Source organism: Zalophus californianus, chromosome 1 (genome assembly GCF_009762305.2).
Source record: "Zalophus californianus isolate mZalCal1 chromosome 1, mZalCal1.pri.v2, whole genome shotgun sequence".
Classification (NCBI taxonomy): domain Eukaryota; kingdom Metazoa; phylum Chordata; class Mammalia; order Carnivora; family Otariidae; genus Zalophus; species Zalophus californianus.
This window is the reverse complement of record NC_045595.1, coordinates 156,332,249-156,357,483: the sequence shown is the minus strand read 5'-3', so window position 1 is coordinate 156,357,483 and position 25,235 is coordinate 156,332,249. Positions and strand designations below refer to the sequence as shown.

At 35.4% G+C, this 25,235-nt stretch overlaps 1 protein-coding gene across 10 annotated transcripts in view; it reads right to left on the bottom strand.

Annotated features, from left to right (window-relative positions):
* LOC113916432 overlaps positions 1-25,235 on the bottom strand; it is a 729,899-nt gene that overhangs the window by 504,301 nt on the left and 200,363 nt on the right. For 8 of the 10 annotated variants that reach the window (XR_004819960.1, XR_003517937.1, XR_003517935.2 and 5 more), the window contains exon 4: positions 23,560-23,605. The gene's annotated coding sequence lies outside the window, so the exon portion shown is untranslated. Of the gene's footprint in view, positions 1-22,091; positions 23,152-23,559; positions 23,606-25,235 lie in introns of those variants that run through there. The other 2 variants (XR_004819964.1, XR_004819963.1) reach the window with 1 other exon arrangement.

Genomic DNA, 25,235 nt, shown 5'->3' with positions numbered 1-25,235 from the left:
TTTAATGTATGTCACATTACTTTTTCTTTATTTATTTACTCAATTATTCACTTAATCATTCAAAAATAAATGTGAGTGCTTAGTAAGTCCTAAGCATTGTGTTAAACATTCAATACAGCACTGATCAAGCTCAAAAGGAACTGTTGGTTCCTCTAAAGAAGTTTATAGTCCACATATCTCTTAAGGAGCCTACAGTAGCCTCTGTAAGGCCGGGGTGGAGCAGCATGGAAGGGGAACCTTAAAGAAGCCAAGATCATCAGTTGCAAGCTACCCACCATGGAGCCATAAGCCTCTCCATCGAAAGGAAAGGAACCCACATAAGCAGTCAGTGTTCCTGAGCCAATCATTCATTTTACAATTCATTTAATTCAAGAAAGAAAATGCTGCTGTGGAGATTATTCAAGTCCAAATGTTCCTGGTGAAGGTGCTTCCAGTAATTCTGGGAAAGAAGCCAATCTCCTAGTTTTATATGTAAATATTTAAAAAACACACACATATATATAAGCACAAAGGAAAGGTCAGGAAGACGTAAGTCTTTTAAAAATCTATTTTAATAATTTTTTTCTATAACTGTCCACAAAAGTTTGGGCTTTTTTGTAGCCTTACATTTTCTTTTACACAATACACCTGCTTTTTTTTCTAAACTAAATATTTCTTCCATCTAATGACTCTCTTTATTAGACAGCATCTAATTTGCATACATTTACATACAATTTAACTGCTAGCTTGTGAGAACAAAGAAATGGCTCTGTATTGTACTGAAGGACAATACTCAGTAAAGGAAGGTATAAAAACCAACCAGCTCAGTGACTGTGTAAGCTCTTTGTTTCAGATATACCAGACTTTTTTTTTTTTAACATAGCAGTTAAAAGGGGCAAAAATTATTTCATCAAACAATGAAAGATACAGCACTACTTTGTTTAACTGTCCATTTCCTCCCCAGCGTAGTTACTACAATTCAGGGGTCCAAGTTCCCTGAATCTACTACAATTTCCTTTATTAGATTTGATGGATTCAATCCCTTCACATATTTTTGTTTTGAGTCTTATTCCTAAAACAACCTGGGATTCTGCTGTGATAAAGCTCTGTTCTGATGCTAATTTGTATTGCCACCCACCTTGTTCCACTAACAGACAGGGTAGATATGACATCCTGCTCTCCAGTGAAAAATGTATACCCTTACCCTTAGTAAGCATAGATTTTACTGAGACTTCTGGTCTTTATGCTATGAACCAACTCTTCAAAAGAAATGGTTTCCAGCATCCACTGGGGAGTAGATGTGAAAGGAGGACCTGGACATATATGCTGAAGGAGAAATAAAGAGTTGAATCTACTGTCTCTCCATTTTGCAACACCACCCCTCTGTAAATCTCCAAACGCAGAAGACTACTGGGAAATTTAAAAAAGAAAAGAAGAGAAAAAAAAGAAAAAGAACTGGAAACCAGGGGTTCTTGATCCTCATTTGAGAGTGAACTCCTATACTCTGTGACACAGGGTAAGTCACTATGACTCTTCAATGTACCTCTCATCTTTGACGCATGGAGAAGGAGATTATAGAAAGCAATCTTGAAGAGTTTGTTCAGTGTTTTGTAAATATTAACTATTGAAAACACATAAAATAAGTAATATAGCTGTGGTCACAACCAACAAAAATAAACACTAGAGGGATTCTAATTTCTGAAATGCCATGTGTAAAATACCACAAAAAAATGAAATATGGTATATAAAAATGCTTCAAAATTATAACAAATGATACACATTTAAGGCAAGGTACTAGGACAAACTAAAAAACATAAAGCCACATATGAATTGCCTCCACAGGCTCAATGGAAATATAATCTATAAGTGGGTGCTGGAAGTGGTCATGGAAGATGCATTTTCTTAGAAACATATTTAATATCATTAGTTTGGCCTATTTTCTGCATCTGATAATGCAGATTTATAATTTTAATGACCAAAAGAGGTGTGAACTTGTCAGTGATAAGTGAAGAAATTCTACCACTCTGTGGGGCTGCAGAATGCCCACATGGTTTGGAACCTTCAGCAGCCAAACAGATTGCACAATCTCTACCAGCGATCTTGAAGCATGTCTGATTTTCCACCTGGTGAGAAGAAGCCTGAGTTAGAGACTTGTATTAATGCTGGAGTGCTGGCATAGACCAAGTCTGCCAACTTCCTAACCCATAAGCAATTCTGAATAATGATCCAAAATAGCACTTAAGAGAAATGATTAGACACTGTCCTTTTAGCACAGGTGAACAGGTGATGTTGGGTACTGACTATATTCTAATCCCTATAATGAGAAGAAAGGAAAGTGTTGATGATCCTCTGAAAACCATGGCTTAGCTGTAAAAACATCCTTAAATTCCAGCGAAACTGACCCTGACCCCCATACCCCTTCCTCGATGACAGACTGAAGCAATCACCTCGTGAGGGATGGTCAGTAAGTTTTACATGAAAGTTCTGTTTCTAAGGCTCGTTAGATCTCTCTTGTGGATATAAATTTGAGGTTGTACTTATTTTTCATGTCATAGAATATTATCTGTTGGTACCCGGCACCAGACCTATTTTCTACACTTTAACAGATCCAATTCTGCCTTGTTTGTAAAGCATCTCTTAATACTTACTCAGCCAACATCACCTGTGCTGGAGGTGGTTAAGATCCACCTCCCCAAAGCATGTTACCACGGTGACAAAGTAGTGACCTAATTTGCACACACCTGCTGGGTTAATTGGGCCAAAATGAAAGATGATATATATGCTCAAAATCCAAAACTGATTTTTTTCCTCAAAATTAAATATTTGATTTTTTTAAATTAGCAGTTTCTAAAGCTAAGTAACATACTCCAGGTGTGCATTTGCCAGTTAATATACCCTGAATGTTTCATGACACTTGAGGAGCAAAATATATTGAATGATGAATACAAATCTTTTATGTATTTTCTGTGTGCAGTGATTAGTATGAGTAAGTGGTCTCAATCACTGAATATATGGGGGTGTGCCTGAAGGGCAGGCCACTGCCTCAAAGCAAATAAGGACATTTCAACTGTGCCAGGTTAACAGTCTGAGCTGTTCCTGAAAATGCATGTTCATTTTGGACCTGCTCTCTGTAGCCTGTGGCAGCTGCAACGTCTCCTAGACAAAAACGTCACTCAACTCTGCTTGACCTCTTCCTACCTCTTTGTACTCATCCTTCTCAGACCACTGATAGCTTTCCTTTAGGCCATATAAAGTTACAGATCAAGAACTGATGGAGATACAAGCAGGCACTTGCAGAGACTGCTGGCGAAGCCACAGCAACATGTAAGTGTATTATAGGTAAAGGCATCAAAAACTTGAAAGTTGCATATATCTGTGACTCAACTATTCTGCTTATAGTAATTTATCCTAAGGACATAATCAGGGATGTTCATAAAAATGTGTACACAATGACACTCATCATATGTTATTTCTAATAGAGAAAAACTGGAAGCAACTTGTATGTCCAAGAATAAGAGACTGGCTAACTTATTATAACACATCCATTGTGTGGAATACTATATAATCAATAAAAAATCGTGCCACAGAAAATATTATTATTAACACAAACAAGTGTTCACAATATTTTGCTAGTTGAAAAATCAGAATCCACAATCATGCAGAGTATAATCCTATGTTTTTGCATGTACACATACATACACACATCAGGATGTTAATAATGATCTTTTTCTAAGTGGGAATAGTAATATCAAGGGTGATTTTATTGTCTTTTCTCTGATTTTTTTGTGTTTTCCAAATAGTTTTGGAAATTATAAAAGTAATTATATTATAATTATTAATATTAGTTATTAATAATAATATAATAAAAGTAATCATTGAAAAATGAATACTCTGTTAAAAATGAAGGGTGGGAAAAAGTTAAATGACATTTCCCAATTCCTCTCCCTCACTTAGATTTCACATTTCTCCTGTCCTCACCTCTCCTTGTCAGTTCAGTCATGAATATAATAAATGGTAAATGGGATAATTTTCTTTTATTGCTAAATATTCCACTTTCCTAGCTGAATGGATCCTTTACTTATTTACAAACTTAACAAAAATATCAGCCATGAGAGCCGGTGTAGTCTCCAAGCTGCTTCCTGAACTTAGAAAACCAAACAAAGTAACTGCCCTTCTGTAATGAGGATGACTTAAAGTGAACTTTTCAAGGTACAAATATGTCTATTTATCACCTGGCTATTTCATCCTGCTTAAATTACAACATTCACCATTTTGATTTTATTTGTACAGTTATAAGGTCTTACTGATAAGTAAGTGCTTCTCTTAAGTAAGTAAAATTAACATTACCATACGAACTGGAATTGCTGTTAAAAGTATCTCTCTAGGGGTTTGATTTATTCTATGATGCTTTCACTGATTTAATCATTGCTTAGATTATCAAAATACAATAATTTATTCTCATAAGTAAAAAAGTTTCTTGGGATTGTCCTATGTCATAAACAATAGACATCAGTGATTGATAAATAAAAGAAAAATATGCCAATTTTGACATTTCAGTTCTTATTCTAACACTTGTTTTTTTTTTTTTGGACTTAGTGCTTTGTGCTTCCTAAAAAGTTAATGGAACAAAAAAGTGATTCTTTTATTTCAAATGATGAAATAAAAAGTTTATTTTCATGCCCCAAAATAATGTTAACAAATATTTTTTAAATATATGGTATATAAAAATAATTTTTTGTTGAATTAAAGATGGAGATTTTAAAAGAAACTAAATCACCAATATACTAGAAAAATACATAGATAACTTTTTGATGAGTTTTCTATACCTCAAAGGAAATGACTGATAAACACAGTCACATAAAAAGTGTAAAGTCAAAAAGCAAATTAAAAACTAAAAAATATTTCAAACATCTCTTACAGAAAGTGTTCTTTTCTGTTACTATACAAAGAGGTTATACAAATCAATAGAAGATTAAAAAGAACCTCTATAGAAAAAGTGAAAAAATATTTAATAGCCAATTCACAGAAAAAGAAATATAAATGGCTAGGAAAATTTTTAAATGTTTTTTAATCTAACTCATAATTTAAAAATGCAAATCAAAATAATGATAGAATATCATTTTCACTTTTCAGATTAGAAAAAAAATGTTAAAACTCAGTTTTGGTCAGGCTGTGGGAAAGCAGGAATTCTCAGACACTGTTGTTAGAAGTATATATTAGAATAATGTTTATGAGGGAAAATTTTTAATAGCTATAAACATTTTAATTATACAAATATTCTAGGAAATTATGTATACTAAAATGAATACAAAATATATTTAGAAGGTTGTTTATTGCAACATTTTTTGAATAGAAAAGAAATTGGAAATAACCAAATGTCCATAAATTAGGCAGTGGTTAAATACATTTTGTTTTATCTATAAAATGGAAATATTATGCAGCTATTAAAAGATGATATAGCATAATACACTATAGTAAAAACACCATAAAATCTCTGAGATTGGTATTCAGAAAACAAAACAAAACACAAAGAAAACTTGAAGGGTATGATTCGCTCTTCATTTTTATTTATTTGTTTTTCCCTCTTGGTTTTTAAAATGGAGGTATATTGGTAAATTTCTGTACACAAATATACTTGGAACTGTTTATCTCTGGTAATAGCACTATAAGTTGGTGAAGAAATACTTTTCATTTTATATCCTTGAGTACCATTTTATTTTCAAAATTTTTTTACCATGTGCATGCATTTTTAAGATAAAAACAGCAAAAACAATTGTTCAATGTAGTGATAAATGGTGAAAAGTACTCTATAAGAAAGTAGGGTACTGCATCACTGGATCCCTCTCTGTACTTGGCTCCACCTATTCATTGTTTCCCTTTCTTCCTCTGTAAAATAACTGAATTACAGTAGAAAGATAGTATGTAAATTATCTTATAATTCTACAGGTTATACTTTATGTCTTAAGAATCGAGTACAGAATAGTGGAAAAATATGTTTGAGATTTCAGTCTCTACTTTGAGCATCTATAGCTACTACAATTAACAAATGTATTGGTACTTTGTAGACAGACTGTCGTCATGTCTTTATGATGACAGAGAACAATGTATAATGCTGAAAATTTTGACAAGCTGAATAGACTAAATATACTCACTATACAAGTAGTGCTTCTGGGTCTCAACAGGTCTCAAGGTGTTGAAACACGCCAAACAAGACTGATCAGAAATGTATTTCTTATATACTTTACTGCCAACTACTAACCTTGCCCCAGGTGTCTAGTTGAATTTATCCTTGATCTATGCTCTCAAATGCACAATTTGAGTAGAACAAAATGTCAAAATAGTTTATAATTTCAGGTATATATTGCCATATGTGCTCTTTAAAAGTTTGTGATATTCTATAACATTATAGTGCATTCTCACCAGTTATAGGAAGTGTTCTGTATCTTTTTAATTTGTGGTATTTGAAGCTTCGGTATGATAATGATCTTCTTCCATTGTGATTTAATATTCTTGTCATTTGGATCATTGTTTTTAAAAGCAAAGTCTCTCAAAAATAAAAATAAATAAATAAAAACAAAACATCTCAGTCATGGTTTGGATGACAATAATATGCTCACTTAAGTTACACAGTGGAAATTTTGCACTGTGTTTTCTCTGAGAAAGTAGTTCTTTCCTCCATTCCTGGTTTCCGTGACTGTGATAAGAACAGAACCATGATTCAATGGAAAAACTGATAACAATGCTGTGTTATTAATCACATCACAGTTTGGTTTATAAATTGGAATGAAGGTAAAGCCTATCAAAAATTATATTGCGAGATGTTTTTTTAGTTTCTCTAGTGAAAAAAATTAAGCCCTCTCATCTAAAAACTTAATGATTTCTGAAACTGTTATTTGCCTCCATTTTTCAAATGCCCACAGTAAATGGTCTACTTCCTTGTGCATTTTTTCATATAGTATCAGCCTGGGTCATGGTAATGCTGTCATCTGTTACAGCAGCAAGCAATGGGAAAATAACAGTGCCATGAGGGCAATGTTGATTACACACATTTAACTCAGGAAAATTCAATCAAATCTCATCAATTTCAATAATTTACCACCACACATCCTTGTCTAGTTAGAGATAAACAATTTAATTTTGAATGAAGCATTTGGAGAAATTTCTACTTCAGAATGAAAGTAAAGATGAACAGATTTCCTATGCTCACATATGGAAAGGTAACTACATATTCCTAAAAAGTTCTGTGCTTAATCTTGGCCTCCTATGAAACTAATAGTTAAAAAAATTTTAAATCTAAAGATATTCAGTTCAACCTTCCATTTTCATTTACAGCCTGGATACACGATAGAAGAGGAAAGGGGTGATATTTCTCCTGGAAAAAATTATTTGCCAAAGGAGAAATGATAGTTCAAGAATTCCTGTAGCTCCTCTACCAATCCCTGGCACCTGAGCAGGCAATGGAATCGACAAGGACAGCTGAGAGTAGCAATAAATCTAATCCCTCTGTGGCCAAACTAACTTTGGCTTTCACAAACAACAAGTTTGTTTAATTTTAGGGAGATATAGTTGACCATATTTAGTCCATTTCTGAATGCTTATTATTGCTGTGTTTACTACCAGGATAAAGAAGAGCATCAACTGGTTGTCCCTGAAGCAGACCTCCTAATTATACATTGTTAATAGCTAACAGTCAGGGCATGCATCCCCTTGCCCCTCTGCTCTAATACATATACACCTTGGGACCACAATCCTGAGCAACCTGTAAGAATATAGAGATCAAATTTAGATTAATTTAGTTCTGATATTATTCCCTCAGAAAGCCCACCCATGACCACTTCCCACCCCCCAGCCATTCCCTATCCTATTTTGTTGTTGTTGTACTTCTTGAATAGCACACACCACTTTCTAAGCATTCTTATTTATGTTATTGTGAATTTGTTTATTGTCTTCTTCCATACACACACACACTACCACCCCACCGCCATTTTAACTTCATGGGGTACAGGATCGGGGTCTTTTTGTTCAGAGCTCTATCTCTGGTGCCTAGAACTAGGTCTTACTTTCTCTGTGGTGTTAGAGTGATCCATACCAGAGAGAAATCTTCAATTTAGCAGAAGGAGACTTTCTTCTCTTTGGTTCTTAGAGAAACAGGAACAACACAAACTAGATGGGTTAATTCAATTAATGTATTTTGGGTGCTAATCACAGTTTTGTAAATCACAATCACATTTTCACATTTATCTATATTACTATTTCAGAGATTATTTGATTTTCATTTTCATTTCTATTTAATCCTTTTCCTGGTAAGGAAGTCTAATACTTATTTCTAAATTTTTCTATCCTATGAGCATACTATTATGTGCACCATAATTATGTGCACCATACATTATGTGCACCAGAACAGAAGTGTACTATAAGAGCTGCAACTTAAAAGAACTGTCCAATAGATAAGCCTAGTTATAATTCATATAATTATGAATTTGTATTTCATATAATTCATATAATCACTCTACTTATAGATATATTTTTAAGATTCAAGTTGTTGGTTTATTGAGTATTCTTAAAGAAAACACACCTGTAATATCCCATAATCATGAGGTGGAAAGGACCAACAAATCCTTCCAATTCTATTCCAATTCTTTTAGGAATGGCTCTATTTTGCTCCGTCAACCCTTACCTTATTAGTAGTCTACTCTTTATGGGAAACAAAAAACACTTTCAACAACTTGAGAATCAACTTAGAAGAAGTACAAAACATGGAGGTGTTTCAGTTGGGCAGAGCGGAGCTTAAATTCTATCTCGGTCACTAGCTGGCTACATAAAGTTTGAAATTGACCTTTCTGAGCTGATCCCTGCCTTTTCAATCTGGTCCTGGATACTCGTGACTTCCAGTTATCGCTTAATGGATGTGTATTTCTATAGATAGCCAGATTCATAATTCTCTAATAAAGACCTTGCCTATGATAAATATAGAGAGATAAGTTTAGCTATGTCATGGTTTCAACAGCTAAAATCTAGTACAATGTCTTTGTCACTCTACAACACTAAATTTCAGGTGCATACTTGGCTTACAGAATCTGGAGACCATTATGAAAAAAATTTCTGTAACTAATTATTTAGTTTATAAGTAAAGTTATTTTTAAGTTCTATGTACTTCATGAGATATTTGGTACTTCAGTACATGTGGCTTCACAAAAAAGCTGAATGATACCAAAGTCAGTTTTGAATTTTACAGACTGTAACCCTGTTTAATACCTATTCTGTGCCTCAAGTTCAGCATTTATAATAAAGAGAAGTTTCAGTAGCTTAAAAGAGTATGTAAGAGAATGACTCATGATTCAATTAAATCCATAAAAAATACTAAGGTGCTAAGGCAACAAGTATTCTATAAATGCTGAACAGATAAACTGTGTCAACTACAGAGGGGAAAAAGATTAATATGTGAATTTGTAAATAAACCTTCCATAGATATTTACTATAGAAAAATAAAGTTACTCTCTCTAGTAGGTTGAACAGTGTCCCTCACAATTTCATGTCTACCTGAGTCCTCAGAATATGATGTTACTAAGAAATGAGGGCTTTGCAGATGTAACTTGTTAAGTCCCTTGAGATGAAATCATCTCGGATTTAAGGTGAGCCCTAAATCCAATGACTGATGTCCTTATAAGAAGAGGAGAAAACAGAGAGGCATAGACAGAGGAAATGGCCATGTAAAGATGGAGGCAGAGTTTGAGGTTATATTGCCAAAAGCTAAGGGACCCCTGGGGCCACCAGAAACTCTAAGAGGCAAGAAAGAATCTTACCTAGAGCCTTCAAAGGGATCGTGGCCATTTTGGACCTTGCTTTTTGGACTTTTGGTCTCTAGAACTATGAGAGAATAAATTTGTTTTAAGCCACCCAGTTTGTGGCGATTTGTCACAGCCGTCCTAAAAAACTAATACACTCTCTCTGTACTCCAACAAAGTGGAAGCTGATACAGCAGTTTCATATGTGTAAATGGTGATGTCAAAGTCTCCAACTGATAGGAACATACAAGTATAAGGAAAGAACAAAGAGAAAAATTACTTGGAGTTTGCAGTGATGGTTGCTAGTAGTAGTAAGTCAACTTTAAAAGGAATATACTATCCTCTATTTGGAGTTGTTCCCTCTTAAATCCTATAGATAGATGTTATCCTAAAATAATGTAACTTCTTCTAATCCCATACTTTCAAGAAAGTCAGACTGGTCTAAACAGGTATTGGTCATTTTTTTAAGAAAATGATGAGATTTTAAATACATAAATAAATACTAAAAAAGAAAATTATGACATTTATTTTTTTAGAATCCAAGTGAAATACTGACATGAATAAATAATAAATATTTTATGATGGTACATGATCAGTAGCAAAGGTATTCTTTTTTTATTGTTATGTTAATCACCATACATCATTAGTTTTTGATGTAGTGTTCCATGATTCATTGTTTGTGCATAACACCCAGTGCTCCATGCAGAACGTGCCCTCTTTAATACCCATCACCAGGCTAACCCATCCCCCCAGCCCCCTCCCCTCTAGAAACCTCAGTTTGTTTTTCGGAGTCCATCGTCTCTCATGGTTCGTCTCCCCCTCCGACTTACTCCCCTTCATTCTTCCCCTCCTGCTATCTTCTTTTTTTTTTCCTTAACATATATTGCATTATTTGTTTCAGAAGTACCGATCTGTGATTCAACAGTCTTGCACGATTCACAGCGCTCACCATAGCACATACCCTCCCCAATGTCTGTCACCCAGCCACCCCACCCCTCCCACCCCCCACCACTCCAGCAACCCTCAGTTTGTTTCCCGAGGTTAAAAATTCCTCATATCAACGAGGTCATATGATACATGTCTTTCTCTGATTGACTTATTTCACTCAGCATAACACCCTCCAGTTCCATCCATGTCATTGCAAGATGTCATTCCTTTTTATGTCAGTAGCAAAGGTATTCTTTTTTTTTTTTTTTTTTAATTTTATTTATTTATTTGACAGAGAGAGACACAGCGAGAAAGGAAACACAAGCAGAGGGAGTGTGAGAGGGAGAAGCAGGCTTCCCGCGGAGCAGGGAGCCTGATGCGGGGCTCGATCCCAGGACTCTGGGATCATGACCTGAGCCGAAGGCAGACGCTTAACGACTGAGCCACCCAGGCGCCCCGCAAAGGTATTCTTAAAATCACTTAAGTGAACATAATTTAAGAGTGCAGGGCTTGAACTCATGACCCTAAAATCAAGACCTGAGCTGAGATCAAGAGTCAACTGCTTAACCTACTGAGCCACCCAGGTGCCCCAAGTAAACATAATTTAAATAAGCCAACAAATTAAAAATTATTTATGTTGTTGAAGAACTGGATTCATAAAGTAAATAAACTCATTTTTGATTAATGGAAATTCAGGTATGACATTTTGATTAATGGAAATTTAGGTATGACAAATACACAGGGGAAAAAAATAAATTTTCTTTTGGCCTAGGGTATATCTTATCTTGACATTGGCAAAGATACTAGTAAGTATGCATTGCTTTGCTTGAGGCATTAGACCAGCATGATTAAAAATTGTTTGTCTCCTAATATCCCAAATTAACCATTTTTTAAAGTAATACTGAACTCAGCTATCTAATTCGCTATATAAATTTAAGACATTATGAAAGCAACATTTTTAGGTAATTTTCAGTTCACCTATTTTTTCTGTATACAGCATTATGTTTCTATACTTACTTAAATCTCAAAATTCAAAATACCCTAATTGACTTATATATATTTTTTTATTTTATTATGTTGTGTTAATCACCATTCATTACATCATTAGTTTTTGATGTAGTGTTCCATGATTCATTGTTTGCATATAACACCCAGTGCTCCATTCAATATGTGCCCTCTTTAATACCCATCACCAGGCTAACCCATCCCCCAACCCCCTCCCCTCTGGAACCCTCAGTTTGTTTCTCAGAGTCCATAGTCTCTCATGGTTCATCTCCCCCTCCAACCCCCCCCTTCATTTTTCCCTTCCTACTATCTTCTTTTTTTTAACATATAATGTATTATTTGTTTCAGAGGTATGGGTCTGTGATTCAACAGTCTTACACAATTCACAGTGCTCACCATAGCACATACCCTCCCCAATGTCTATCACCCAGCCACCCCATCTCTCCCACCCAACACTTATATTTTTTATTTTTAAAAAGTTATGACCTAGAGTACAATATTATTTTGATCTTCTTAACAAAAATTGAGAATAGCAAATAGTGTGAAAAGTTCAAATACTTTAAAGAAAATATATTTTGAGAGATAAAAGATCTATTCACCTATTTTACTCCAAATACACAGAAATGCATATATTTAAAAAATTAGAAATTATTTTCAAAAATTCCCTTAAAGACCCTCAAAATCATAAGGATGGTACATGTAGATATCCATCATTAAACGTTATATGTTCAAAGGAGGAAATAGTGAAGGAATATCCTTCTAGGAAAGTGCAAGCATCAATTATTGTTTTTCTCTTTTTTAACCTATTAGTAAATGAAATTGTTTCTGTAGTTAATACATTTTAGTTAGCCAACCTTCTAATCAATCTTAGAGTCACCAAATATTCGAAAGGTGGAAATAAATGGTTCTAACAACTCAGAGATGAGTCTATTTATACTGGAATTGTTTTTAGGAGACATTGGTCTCCTAACAGTTTATAAGCTCAGCAAGATATAGATAATTAAGGTATATATATATAATCAGGTAGAAAGTGAATACAGTTATGTCAATAGCTAGAACAATTTCCATTGAATGAATGAATAAATAAATAAATCAAACACAAAAAGCCAATGTTTAAAATGGGTCAATATAAAAAATTTAAAAAATTTAAAAATAAAACAGATCAACATAAAAGTTACTTTAAATATATAAATTATTAATAGCAAATAATTATATTTCAAAAGAAAGAGAACTGGTATTTAGGAGCAAATGATTCAACAATAAATGTTAGTAAGGAGTAGGTTATGGAGTGTTTATTGAATTCTTCTTTTTTAGGTATGCTCAATTCATAGTGCACAATAAAACTATGAGATAGAGCAAATGATAAAAATGGTAGGGAAAGAAGGATCTATACAGTAACCATGCTAAACACTTTAGGACATGGTTTTAGGGTATAATTATAATAATGAGGATAAAGGAAAAGAATGAAGAGCAGGAGGAAGGGCAGAAGAGGAAGGAGAGGGGCTAACTGTATTTTTAAAGTACTTCAGTATACTGTCATCTCTAATATACAGATGAGCAAACTGAGCCTAAAAGTACATGAGGGCCTGCCCAATATCTCATAGCCAACAAGGTGTAGTGCAGAAACTTAAATCCAGATCTTCTATTTCTTTTTTTAAAATATTGTATTTATTTATTTATTTAGAGTACGCGCTTGTGAGTCGGGGAGGAACCGAGGGGGTGGGAGAGAGATGGGAAAAGAATCTCAAGCAGACTCTGCACTGAGTTTGGAGCCCAACCTGGGCTTGATCCCATGACCCCAAGATCAAGACCTGAGCTGAAACCTTGAGTAGAACTCTCAACCGACTGAGCTACCCAGATGCCCCCCAGATCTCCCCCCAAGATCTTCTATTTCTAAACCTTATATTCCTTCCACTATAATGTATTGTTTCTTTGTTCCCTGAAATGAGAAATATGTAGCAAAATTCTTAAATCCTTTGGTTAAAATAAAAATCTCACCCAAAAATAAAAAATTTAAAAAATTTAAAAATTAAAATCTCCCAAATTAGTGTTGGGAGTACCACAGTATTTATAAAAATAAAAATCAGGTTTTAAAAAGTTGTTGTTATATAAATTATATAACAACATATATATATATGTTATATAAAGAGAACAAAGTCCTCTTTGAATCACCCTTAATTTTAAATATAGAATATTGGCAGTGAGAAGGTGCTCCCCAAACCATCAGGTGAATTATATACTATGAAGGGAAAAAATAGGAACCTATAGAAATGTAGGAAAGCGTTGTTCAGATAGGGGGAGTCAATGAAGTTCTCCCCAAGAAGGTATTTTATAATAAACAATAATATAATACTTCATGGAATTAGTATAGCAGAGAAGAAAAATGTTCAACTAATAATTACATAACCACTTATATATTTATAAATGAGGACTAGTCATTATCCTTGATAATCCACACAATTCCATACTTAATTCATTTGTTTATATGACTCAGCCTGAAAATGATTCCTTTCACCTTTCAAATGTCTTCTGTCCTATGTTTCATGTTATTTCAAGGCCTAGTTCAAGTCCCATGTCTTACTTGCGGCTCACTGAGCACTCTATCTCCATGGAATATCTTTAGTACTTAATGACTTATTCAGCAATAGCAAATGGGTTTCATTTTACATCCAACTTCCATCAGTTGGTAATGGTTGTCTAAAGTGTTGTCTTCAGGAGGAGTCTGATCAAGTTCTGGTTTAGTGGCAGAGAGAACCCTGATGGATCGGTGATGTGCTCCATGGGCACTGAAGGGGAGCAGGACATCAGGTCCAATGCATTCATTTGACAGGAGTGCTGATATTTTCACTTTTATAGCATTCATTTGACACCAAATCCAGGTCTACAGCATGCATTTAATACTGAGAGTGGCTTATTTTATTTAATTTTTTTATTTTATTTGTATTTATTTATATCACACCTCTTCAAGAATACCATAAGAGTCCTACAGTCAAGGACTATATATAACTCTTTATGTTCATAGTGTCTAGGCCTGTCTTGCAAAGTAGGCATCTACTGATGATAATGAAATGACTTTTTTTGGAATTCACTCTTATTACTCTTATTCATAAACTCAATTTGTCTCTTGGTTTCTCTCAAAAGATTATCAATGTTGAAACCATGTCAGAAAGAACTCTGTAACATAAACTATAAACTTTAAGAAATATACTTTGTCATCTCCAGGTTCAAATGAAACATTAGGAAATAGGTAATATTTGAAGGTTAAATATATGTCTATCAAATAATATAGTGGGATGAAGAGAAGATAAAGTAAATACACATTTTTCAGTGGATTTAAACTGTTTTTAAAAATTCCAAATCTGTGTCTTTTAAAATATATTTTATATATTTAGTGTGTCCTAGAATTTTTATCCTTTTTTAGTAGACTGCATCTTTCTGCACATAATAAGTGTTGAAGAAATCCATATCGATTAGTTTAGAGTTACATTAGAGAAACAGTTCCATTTTACATTCCCCCCCTGCTAAGCAAATGTATTTATCATATTCCATAACAGCTCACAGTTTGTTATACATTAACTGCTCATTCTCTGTGCCAATAAGACTGTGCTGGAACAGCAAATGAATTTGGTGCGTTCATTTAAATGATTCTGCAAACCACAGGCTACCCAGTTGTCTAATGATAAGAGAGCCCCAAAGCCACCTGATCTCCATTATACTCCCTTATGTTTTTGGACTAGCATGGTCAGTACTGTCAGGATCCCAATACCGAGAAGAGTGAGAAGGAAAAGTAGACCTCAGACATAATGATGAAAGGGGGCTTTATTAATTCAGGCACCAATGATGATGTGGCTAGATTGGAAGGAGAATGGAATATAGGGTCTGAAGTGCTTTATCTGCTCCAAGACCAATGCTGGTTTTGGCACTTCTCTCACTCTAGTGAGTTGCAAAAAAACAAGCAGGTGCTAGCAATCTGAGAGACCACATGCCAGCTACAGCTGCTTCAAACTGATTCAATTACATCTGCCTGAATAGTCCCAGGACATCAAACCAGTTGAAGGGATCCATAGGTTGCAAGGAGACCTAGTCTGTCCTGAGACAACCACCTGCAAATCTCCAGGTTTGGATATGAATGATCATTCTATCCCCAGGCATAGGAAAAAAGACCGGGGTGGGGTGGGGATGGGGAATGCAATTTTAATTCACTTTAAAATTAAAAATTGGTTGGAGCCAGCACAAAAGGCCTCTTGTAATTTTCATGTTTAAAATCTGATAGTAGCTGAGGTCTTAAGGATACCTTGAAACAGCCTGATTTTGTGAGAACATTTCCCAAATCATTGGGTACAGCACATTTACAGAACATGCTCTTGGGATCCGGACTTCGCTCCAAACCTTGTTTGTACAAAAAGGGGCCAAGCAGCTGGGAAATTCTGGAGTGGAGTGTGTCCTCATTAGTTCCCATCTGCCACCAGAACTCAGCTCATGGCAAGTTTGGCTAAGTCCTGGTGTACTCAGGTCCAAATGTGGGTCAGTTTTAATTACACTATACAGAATTCAGTGTGCAGTTTTTAAATCCTTATTATACAGCACAGAGGAATGGGCAGCTCTCCAGCTAATCAATTTTTTAAAAGTACATATATAAAATTTTTAAACCAGGGTAGACAGACAGTGGGTGGAAAAAAAATCTTATAAATGAGTACAAGGGTTACTTAAGAGAATTATTAGTGAAATTGGGTCATGAGCAAGTTCTGTTTTAAAACTTCAAAGTCAGAAACAAACTGTTCCATTGGTAAGATAGGAAACTTACATAAGGTACACAATGCCCCCTTGCTCTTTAGTCTGAATCAGTAACAAGGCTGCAGCCAGTTTACAGTAAACACCTACAGGGGCACTAGCTTTCACGGAAGCAGAGATATTTCCTATTCTGTCATTCTTCACAGCTTGTCCCTTTCAGTGTTTATCACTCATGGCAGGGACTGTAGAAAAGAAAAAAAAAAATCATAAACTACCTGTTAAGAGTGAAAAACAAAGGAGCACCTGGGTGGCTCAGTCGGTTAAGCAGCTGCCTTCGGCTCAGGTCATGATCCCAGGGTCCTGGGATTGAGCCCCACATCGGGCTCCCCGCTCAGCGGAGAGCTTGCTTCTCCCTCTCCCTCTGCCTGCTGCTCTGCCTACTTGTGCTCTCTCTCTGTGTGTCAAATAAATAAATAAAATCTTTAAAAAATTTTTAAAAAAGAGTGAAAAACAAAGATGAGGGAGAAGAGAGAGAAAGGAGAGCAGAGTGCACATGTGCTGAGTAGCAGACCCTGGGCATGACTTGGCTCTCAGCGCCATCCACACCAACTGGGGCCAGAATCAACCCATGCAGTCTATGTTCAGAATCCATCCTGTCCAAAAGCTTCATCAGGTGCAGGAGAGCTAAAACACTAAGCCTTCAAAGACAACTATCAGCAAAAAATCCAGGAGTGAAGATGTAGGCAGTCAATGCTGGGCATTTAACAATAGCACAATGCACCATTTTTGATGGATAAAATGTCCTTGGGCACAAGCCCTAATGATGACCCCCCTGCCCAAAAAAAGAATCTTGAGTGAATGCTTGAAGTATTTTGGGGGCTTTTGACCAAGTTGTTATAAAGCTCATCCATCAAAAATGCAGTATGGAATTCTATGTGTTCAAATATTAGCAATTCAACATGTACTAGCTGTGTAATCTTGGACATATTTTTTCTCTCGGAGTTTAAGTTTTCTCACCTGTAAAATGGGGAATAACATCCACCTAATAGAACGTTGTAAGGATTATCAATAATACAGGTAAAACATCTGGAATACAAATCACTCAATAAATGTTAACTATTAACCCAACTGTTATGAGTTAAATTGAGCTCTCCCCTCAAAAAAAAAAAAAATGTTGAAGTCCTAACCAAAGTAAAATGGGTCCCACAAAATGAGACCTTACTTGGAGATAGGGTTTTTACAGACGTAATCAAGTTAAAATAAGATAATTAGAGAGGGCCCTAATCCAATATGACTAGTGTCCTTATAAAAAAGGGAAATTTGGACACACAGATAAGCATGAAGAGATGAGAATGTGAAAAGACACAAGAGAGAAGACAGCCATCTCTAAGTGTATAAGAGAGAAGCCTGGAACAGATCCTTCCCTCCCAGCCCTCAGAAGGAACTGGCACTGCCAAAACAGATATTGAACTTCTGGACTGTGAGAACCAAATTTCTCTTGTTTAAGCTGCCTAGTTTGTGATGCAGCCTAGCAAACTAATACCCAACTAATTAAAAATTTCATTAATCATCAATGTTTACCTTGACTCATCATGGTCAAAGCTGTACACCTGACATCAGGCAAGACAACTTTATGAACTCTGCTAATAGTCTATTCCATATATTATCTAGTGCTTTTTCCTTCTTTTCTGATCGTTGTTCAGACAGATACTGCTACAACATAAACAGGATGGCAGGAAAAAACTGGTTTACTATAATTAAGATCATCTAGTTTTTATTAAAGATAAGGGAAAATCAGACATACAAATTCATAATCCACTTTCCTACTGTTGAGGGAGTTTGCATAGGAGAGTATCAGGACATTCTACCACACCAATTCCTTTCTCAAGAAGGGGATCAAGATAAAAAGAAAGACTTATACAGCCATTTACTCATTGCCAACTATGCACCCCAAATCTGAGGCTGCTTAGATTGTGACAACCTTCCCAACAGAACCACCTAGTTCACTAGGATGCATGGAAGAGTATATGGTTTAATTGGGGAGGATGTATTCTTCATTGTTTGCAAGACATTGGTTTTAAAGATATCTGACTTTCAAAAGAGGGGTGATAGTTGTCTGTGAGTTGTATCAAAGCCCTTCCATTGCAAGGTACATTTCCATAATCACAGACATTGAAGTGGATGTAATTATCCTCATCTTAAGTTTTTCTTTAAATAGCCCCAGCCTTCTACAGACATACAGCGTGTGGACTTAGAAATGGTGAGTCTAGGGGTGCCTGGGTAACTCAGTTGGTTAAGAGACCTACTCTTTGTTTCAGCTCAAGTCATGATCTCATGGGTCGTGAGATCAAGCCCCATGTTGGGCTCTGCAGTCAGGGGTAGTCTGCCTGGGATTCTCACCCTCTGCCCCTCCCCCAACTCGTGCCTGCTCTCTTTCTCTCTCTCTCTCTCAAATAAATAAAATCTTTAAAAGAAAAAAAGGGGGGAGAGAAGAAAATTAGTATGTAGGAACCCAGGGGCGCCTGGGTGGCTCAGTCGTTAGGCGTCTGCCTTCGGCTCAGGTCACGATCCCAGGGTTTGGGGATCAAGCCCCGCACTGGGCTCCCTGCTCCGCAGGAAGCCTGCTTCTCCCTCTCCCACTCCCCCTGCTTGTGTTCCCTCTCTCACTGTGTCTCTCTGTCAGAAAATAAAATCTTTAAAAAAAAATATGTAGGGAATACTAATGAATATTGTACACCAAATAAAGCATTTTGTATACCTAATCTACTTTAATCCTCACATCTATCATTTAAAAAATAGGTGCTCTTATCACCACATTTTAGACAAAAATGAGGTTTAGTAAGGTTAGGCAACCTTGGTCAGGTCACATAGCTACTGCAGTGCAGAAAGGTTAGGCAACCTTGGTCAGGTCACATAGCTACTGCAGTGCAGAACTGGGATTTCAATGCAGGCCATTTGGATTCCAAAGCTCCTAAATTCAAACTCAGGCAAGAGGTTTACAATCCAGATATCCTAAAAGGTATTTGCAATTCACAGACTCCTTTAAAGCATCTGAAGTCACATAGATAGTAGATGTCTTCCTAAATCTCAGTCTATTCTCTTTAAGAAATCAGTTATTTACAAAAACAAACTTCAATCAACTTAGATAAAATTAATCCCATTATAAGAATATCTGAAGGTCGGGCACCTGGGTGGCTGTTGGTTAAGCGACTGCCTTCGCTCAGGTCATGATCCTGGAGTCCCGGGATCGAGTCCCACATCAGGCTCCCTGCTCAGCAGGGAGTCAGCTTCTCCCTCTGACCCTCTTCCCTCTCGTGCTCTCTATCTCTCATTCTCTCTCAAATAAATAAATAAAATCTTTAAAAAAAAAAGAATATCTGAAGGTCTTTTAGATTCAGTACAGTAACAGCTTTTTCATGATTAGTATTCCAACAACTTGACATAGTCCATTTAATTCTTGTAGATAAGCAATCAACTCTCAGATCTCTAGTAGGAAGGTATTCTACATGAGGTATCACAGTAGACCAAGAATCAAGAGCTCCAGGTTCAAATTCTGCATCTCTCACCTATTAGACTATATAACACTGACAAGTGCATGAACTTTTCTGAGCTTATTGCCTCACCATGGATACAACAGTGATGTTAGATAGATGACCATTAAGGTCCCTTCAAGTTCTAACACTATATGACATTTAGAATCTCTTCTAAAGTATAAGAAGCAGAAGTACCATTGGATAAAACCTCTAAGACAATCTATGTGACAATGCCCAGGCCAGGATCTCTGCTCTCAGGCAATGAGATGGTCTTTCTTCGGCCTCTAAGTTATAGCAGTGATGGTAGTGATAGAAATAATAGTAGTATAGCTAAGATTTATTGAGCACTTGCAATGTGCAAACCACCGAACTAAGAATTTTACATGTACTATCTGATATTTAACTCGACACAACAATAGATGAGGTAGACACTATAATTTTTCCAATTTTCCAAAGAAGTAACAAAGGAACAGAAAGATTAGGTAAGTTGATTGGGTCTATACTTATAATAAGTGGTGAAACCAAAAAGAGTTCTATTGACATATCTTTGTTTCCTGTACTACTCTGTGTGTTCTCTGAGGACAGGAACTTTGCTTTATTCATTTAGCTTAACACTGTGTCTGGCAAATAGTAGGCCTCCATTTACTGTGTAGAATAAAAAGAAAGAAAATGAGGAAGGGAGGGTGGAGGGGAAGAAAGGGGAAGAAGAAAGTATATTTAGACATGCTATGTTCTTAATAAATGTTAATTTTCTTCCTTTATTTCTTTAACCCTGAAGTCACAGAAAAATCTACAATTATGCCCAGGCATCCTGGGGCTTAGCAATTTCTCCTTCCTGGGGATTCTATACTATACTTTTTGGTACAAGTCAGTGAAGCAGCTACTGTTATCTGGTTTAGTATTCTAGCTAACTGATGTTCTTGCCTCATCTCTTAATTTCTAATGTTGAGACTAACAGAGGAATGTAGTTTATTCTACTACACTAAGTTCTAGGGAAAAAAGAATGCCCTTGATACTAGCCTCTCACCCACTGGTATAAAATAAGGTGAAAGAAAAACTGTTCCCAGAAGAAAGGTACTTCCAGGCCTAAAGGTACCCATGATTAACATTAACTAGTGGTATCAAATTTGAGAACCCTAAACAAAATGTTTTGATGCACTAGACACTGGCCCATTCTGCAGCCTCTGCCATTGTCATGTGATTGCCTCATGTAGCACAAAATGGATCTCTGGGGGGCCTATCCAAAGCAGGTCTTAACTACCCTATTTTGACTTTACCTCTACTTGGCTTCATCTCTACTTATTTACAGTTAGAATTTAGTGAATAAAAGAAACCATAATTATAAACATGTATACAGTAAACACAGGGCCCATTACTTATGTTTAGCAAAAACAGTTACAGATCTTATCTGACACGAAGAAAGTTAATATACATTTCATTTTTGTGTTTTCAGTGAGGTAGAAATTGGGAAATACAGGGGCGGGTGGGTGATAGATGGAGAGGGAGAGATGGAAAGAAAGTGATTGCTCAGGAAACCAATGGCATTGATCATATTAACACAGAAGATTTGTTTATTCATATGCTGCAAAGTATTTCTAAAATGAGAAAGAACTTAGTCATTGAATATCTCAGCATTGTGTGAAAAATAGGCATAAAGACTTTTCTCATAGTCAGCAAAAATAAATATAAAGCATATTGCAAATAGTGTTATGTAAATTCTTGATTATAATGAGGATCAATTCTTACATATTCATTTCTCATTTTAAGGACAGAATTTATCAGTAGTCTCATCTCTGTCTAATCAGCAGTATGAGAACTAAAGGAAGTCCAAAGACCCATCCAGAATATATAACAAGTAACAAATTTCTAAGACTTTCTATTCCTCTATTTCTAATACAACTCCAGACATGTTTTATTCATATATGCATTCATTCAACATTTACTGACCACCTACTCTGTATAAAGCATTGTATTAAAAGGCTGTGGATAGTGCTCTACTTATCTCAGTACCTGTGTTTCCTACTCCCAAAGAGGTTAAGTTCATTTTACGGTGATTAAAAAACAAAACAAAAAACAGCTTAAATGGAACAATAAAAAGAAAAGAATAAAAAGAAAAATACTAATGGCAGCTTCTTAACCTTTTATTAATATAGCATTGTTAAGGAAAATAATGCAAGTTATTTGAATAAGTTTTCAGTATCAGGAATTTGGGACTACCAAATACATTATTCACTTAAATGCTTTTTATATTAAGTTGCCACTTTCTATATTGCATTTAAAGAACTTGACCTAATTAGTATAAGCTATAGTCTCTAATAGCTTGTCTACACTAAAAATGTAAATATTTATCAGAAAATAGGTAGAGCTATTAACATCTAAAACATCAACACTTAGGAAAAAATACCAGGTGACAAGGATTTGGCAAAAGGTTAATATTCCAGCCTTAAAATCTACATCCGGATTTTAGACCCTTTTCTAGGACTACCATTAAGTAAGTTTTACTTTTTTTTCCTCTCTCACTTCCACCCAACTGCGACAGACACATGCACAAATCAAGAAATCATCTTACAATATACGCTTAAATGTTCTGAATATGCCCCATGTGTCCACTAATAGCCAAATGCTTTCAAATCTGTTCAGCTAAATGGATCAATAACTACACATCCAGTCTCAAATAGTGGGGTTGCCAACATGGTGAAACGGAGCCAAACACAAAATGTCTCTACCAGGACAAAAATTATTATCCACCCAGTAATCTAGAGAGATCTACTTTCCCCAGGTATCATTTAGAGAAGTTAACATGCACATTATCTAGGGCAGTCAACAGCTATTAAAAAAATAATAATAATAGTTGAGGCTCAGGACGAAGGATTTAGAGAAAATAGTGAGTTTTATAACAAACCAGGTAATAGTTCAAGGTCTACATCAAATAAGAATCTCCCAAACTCAGAGTACACAAAATACGTAACAGCTAGAGCAAACTGCTAACAAGCTTCTCTGTGCGCTCACTCATATGACACAGCTGTAAGAAACAATTGAGCAGGTGCAACCAAGCTTTTGAGAATTCCTGCCTGTTGCCCAGGAACCACAACACTGCACAGTTGAGATTTTAAGCAGGTGCAAACATTTTTTTTCCATTCCTCTGGTGCTTGAGACTGCAGCAGACCAGTATATCTGCAACCACTCCTTACCTAAAACAACCACCACAGAAAATAAACTCCAAAGTGACAAAAAAACAGTTTGAAAATAAAACAATAATGTCAAAAACAGTGGTTTTGCAATAGTCTCTGACCCCGTATCAGCAGTCGCTTTAATAATACAGTTCCATAAAACACTCTAATCTCTTCACCAGATGAATGCTTTGTAATTAAAATTATTCTGCCTCATCAAATCTTAGAAATGTTTATTTGATTCTTACAATAGAGTGAAATGCAAGGTATGTATAAAATGCACTCTCCTTTGAAGCTGTCAATATTTATAAGTACTCAAAAATTAACATTTTCACATTATGAAATCTATAAGCAATTTTAATATACAAAACTAGTAACTTGTCAGTTAATACATAGATTTACATAACTATAGGTAATTCATATACATACCTGTGCAGCTATGGGGCACAGACAGACATGCAATTTATCAGGCACTCTGAAATGCAAAACAAATATATAAGTAAAAATTAATTTTCTAAGTGGAGCCAGTATTTATGCTGAGGCAGTTTCTGCAGAGAAGTAGAAAAGACTGCAGTCCTTAAAGAGGTGAATAATTTTATATCTGTATTTTCCCCAGCGGATATTTCAGACCACCCCAAATTCATATGTGTGAATCAACACACACAAAGCGTCCCTTAGCAGTGTTATCAAAAACAAGTACCAGCAAGGGACTAAGACTCACCATGCCCCCTAAAATGAAAATGGTTTCACTGGAGGATGAAGCAAACACTTAAAAATGATTTTTTTTTTGTTGGTATTCTTCCAAAACTATTGCCTTCCTAAAACAAATATGACTGCTACTCTAAAACGAAACCACTCAGATTCATCTGTACTCAGTTTGGCTAGAACACTGGTGAGGAAGAAAGGTGCTTTTGTAGAGCAGTCCACAAACGTGCATAAATAAATAAATAAAAGTAAACTTTGAACGTTCATTAACTTTAGGTTACAACAGCAAACAGAAATGAGATTGTTTCGCTACAAGAGGGAATGCTAAAGTCACACCAGATATAATGCCTCAACCTGGCACACTTCGAGAAAACTGCCAGTGAAGTTGGTATCAATACAGAAGACAACATAAATCCAGCTCAAAGTACACAGACTTTACAATTAGACCTGAAATATATTTGTGTGTAGGTGGAAACTGCATTGCAACATGTGGTCTCTGGACTACTTGGACCCTTAAAAATATTCCATAATTCTTTCTGAAAGCAAACTGAAGTGTTTAATTTATATACTTCTAAGCATAGTTAATGAAGGTAACATATTAAAGTCAGTAGGTCTACACACTTGCTTAAAAGTGTGTAGAGGAAATAATCAATTTTTTCATGGTGATTCAATGAAACACTATCTTCATACACTTCTGATGGGACTGAATTGCTAAAAAATTTCTGGGAAACTATTGGGTAATATGTATCAAGAACTTAAAGTTCAAAATTTTTACTCAGTAACTTTAGTTCTAGGAATCTATCTTATATGACTGAAAACCATAAATCTACAAAAGAAAAATGTTTATGATAGCAAAAAACTAAAAGCAAACTAAATGTCCAACAGTGGAAAAAGTAATAAAGCATAGCACATCCATGTAAAGGAATGTTTTGCAACAATCCAAAAGGTAACTTGTGGTACTATAATTTTATATAAACATATAGGGTACTGATTGCATGGACATAATGAAATTGTGTAGAGGAGGAAAAAAGAGAAAGAACATACAAAAATATTAAGAATGATTATATCTTAGATAATTAGATACAGATAGTTTTAATTTTTGATTTTTACTTTTGCATATAGTCTCTACAATAAAGATTACTTTTATAATAGGAAAAGATATTAGCTGGCAGGGTAGGAATAAAAGAAAAAAGTTATAGAGTGCCATATGGAAATCATAAATCTAACCTTCCTAAGTGAAATAAATTAATTCAGTCACACATAAAATCCACTAAGCATACCTACAGTGAGAAACTCATCTTCCCTGCTTCCTCAGAGGGGTACAGCCAGGGTCTCTTTCATCCCACTGCTTCAGAATCTACACCAGTAATTCATGACACATTTTTAATCATCTTAAACTT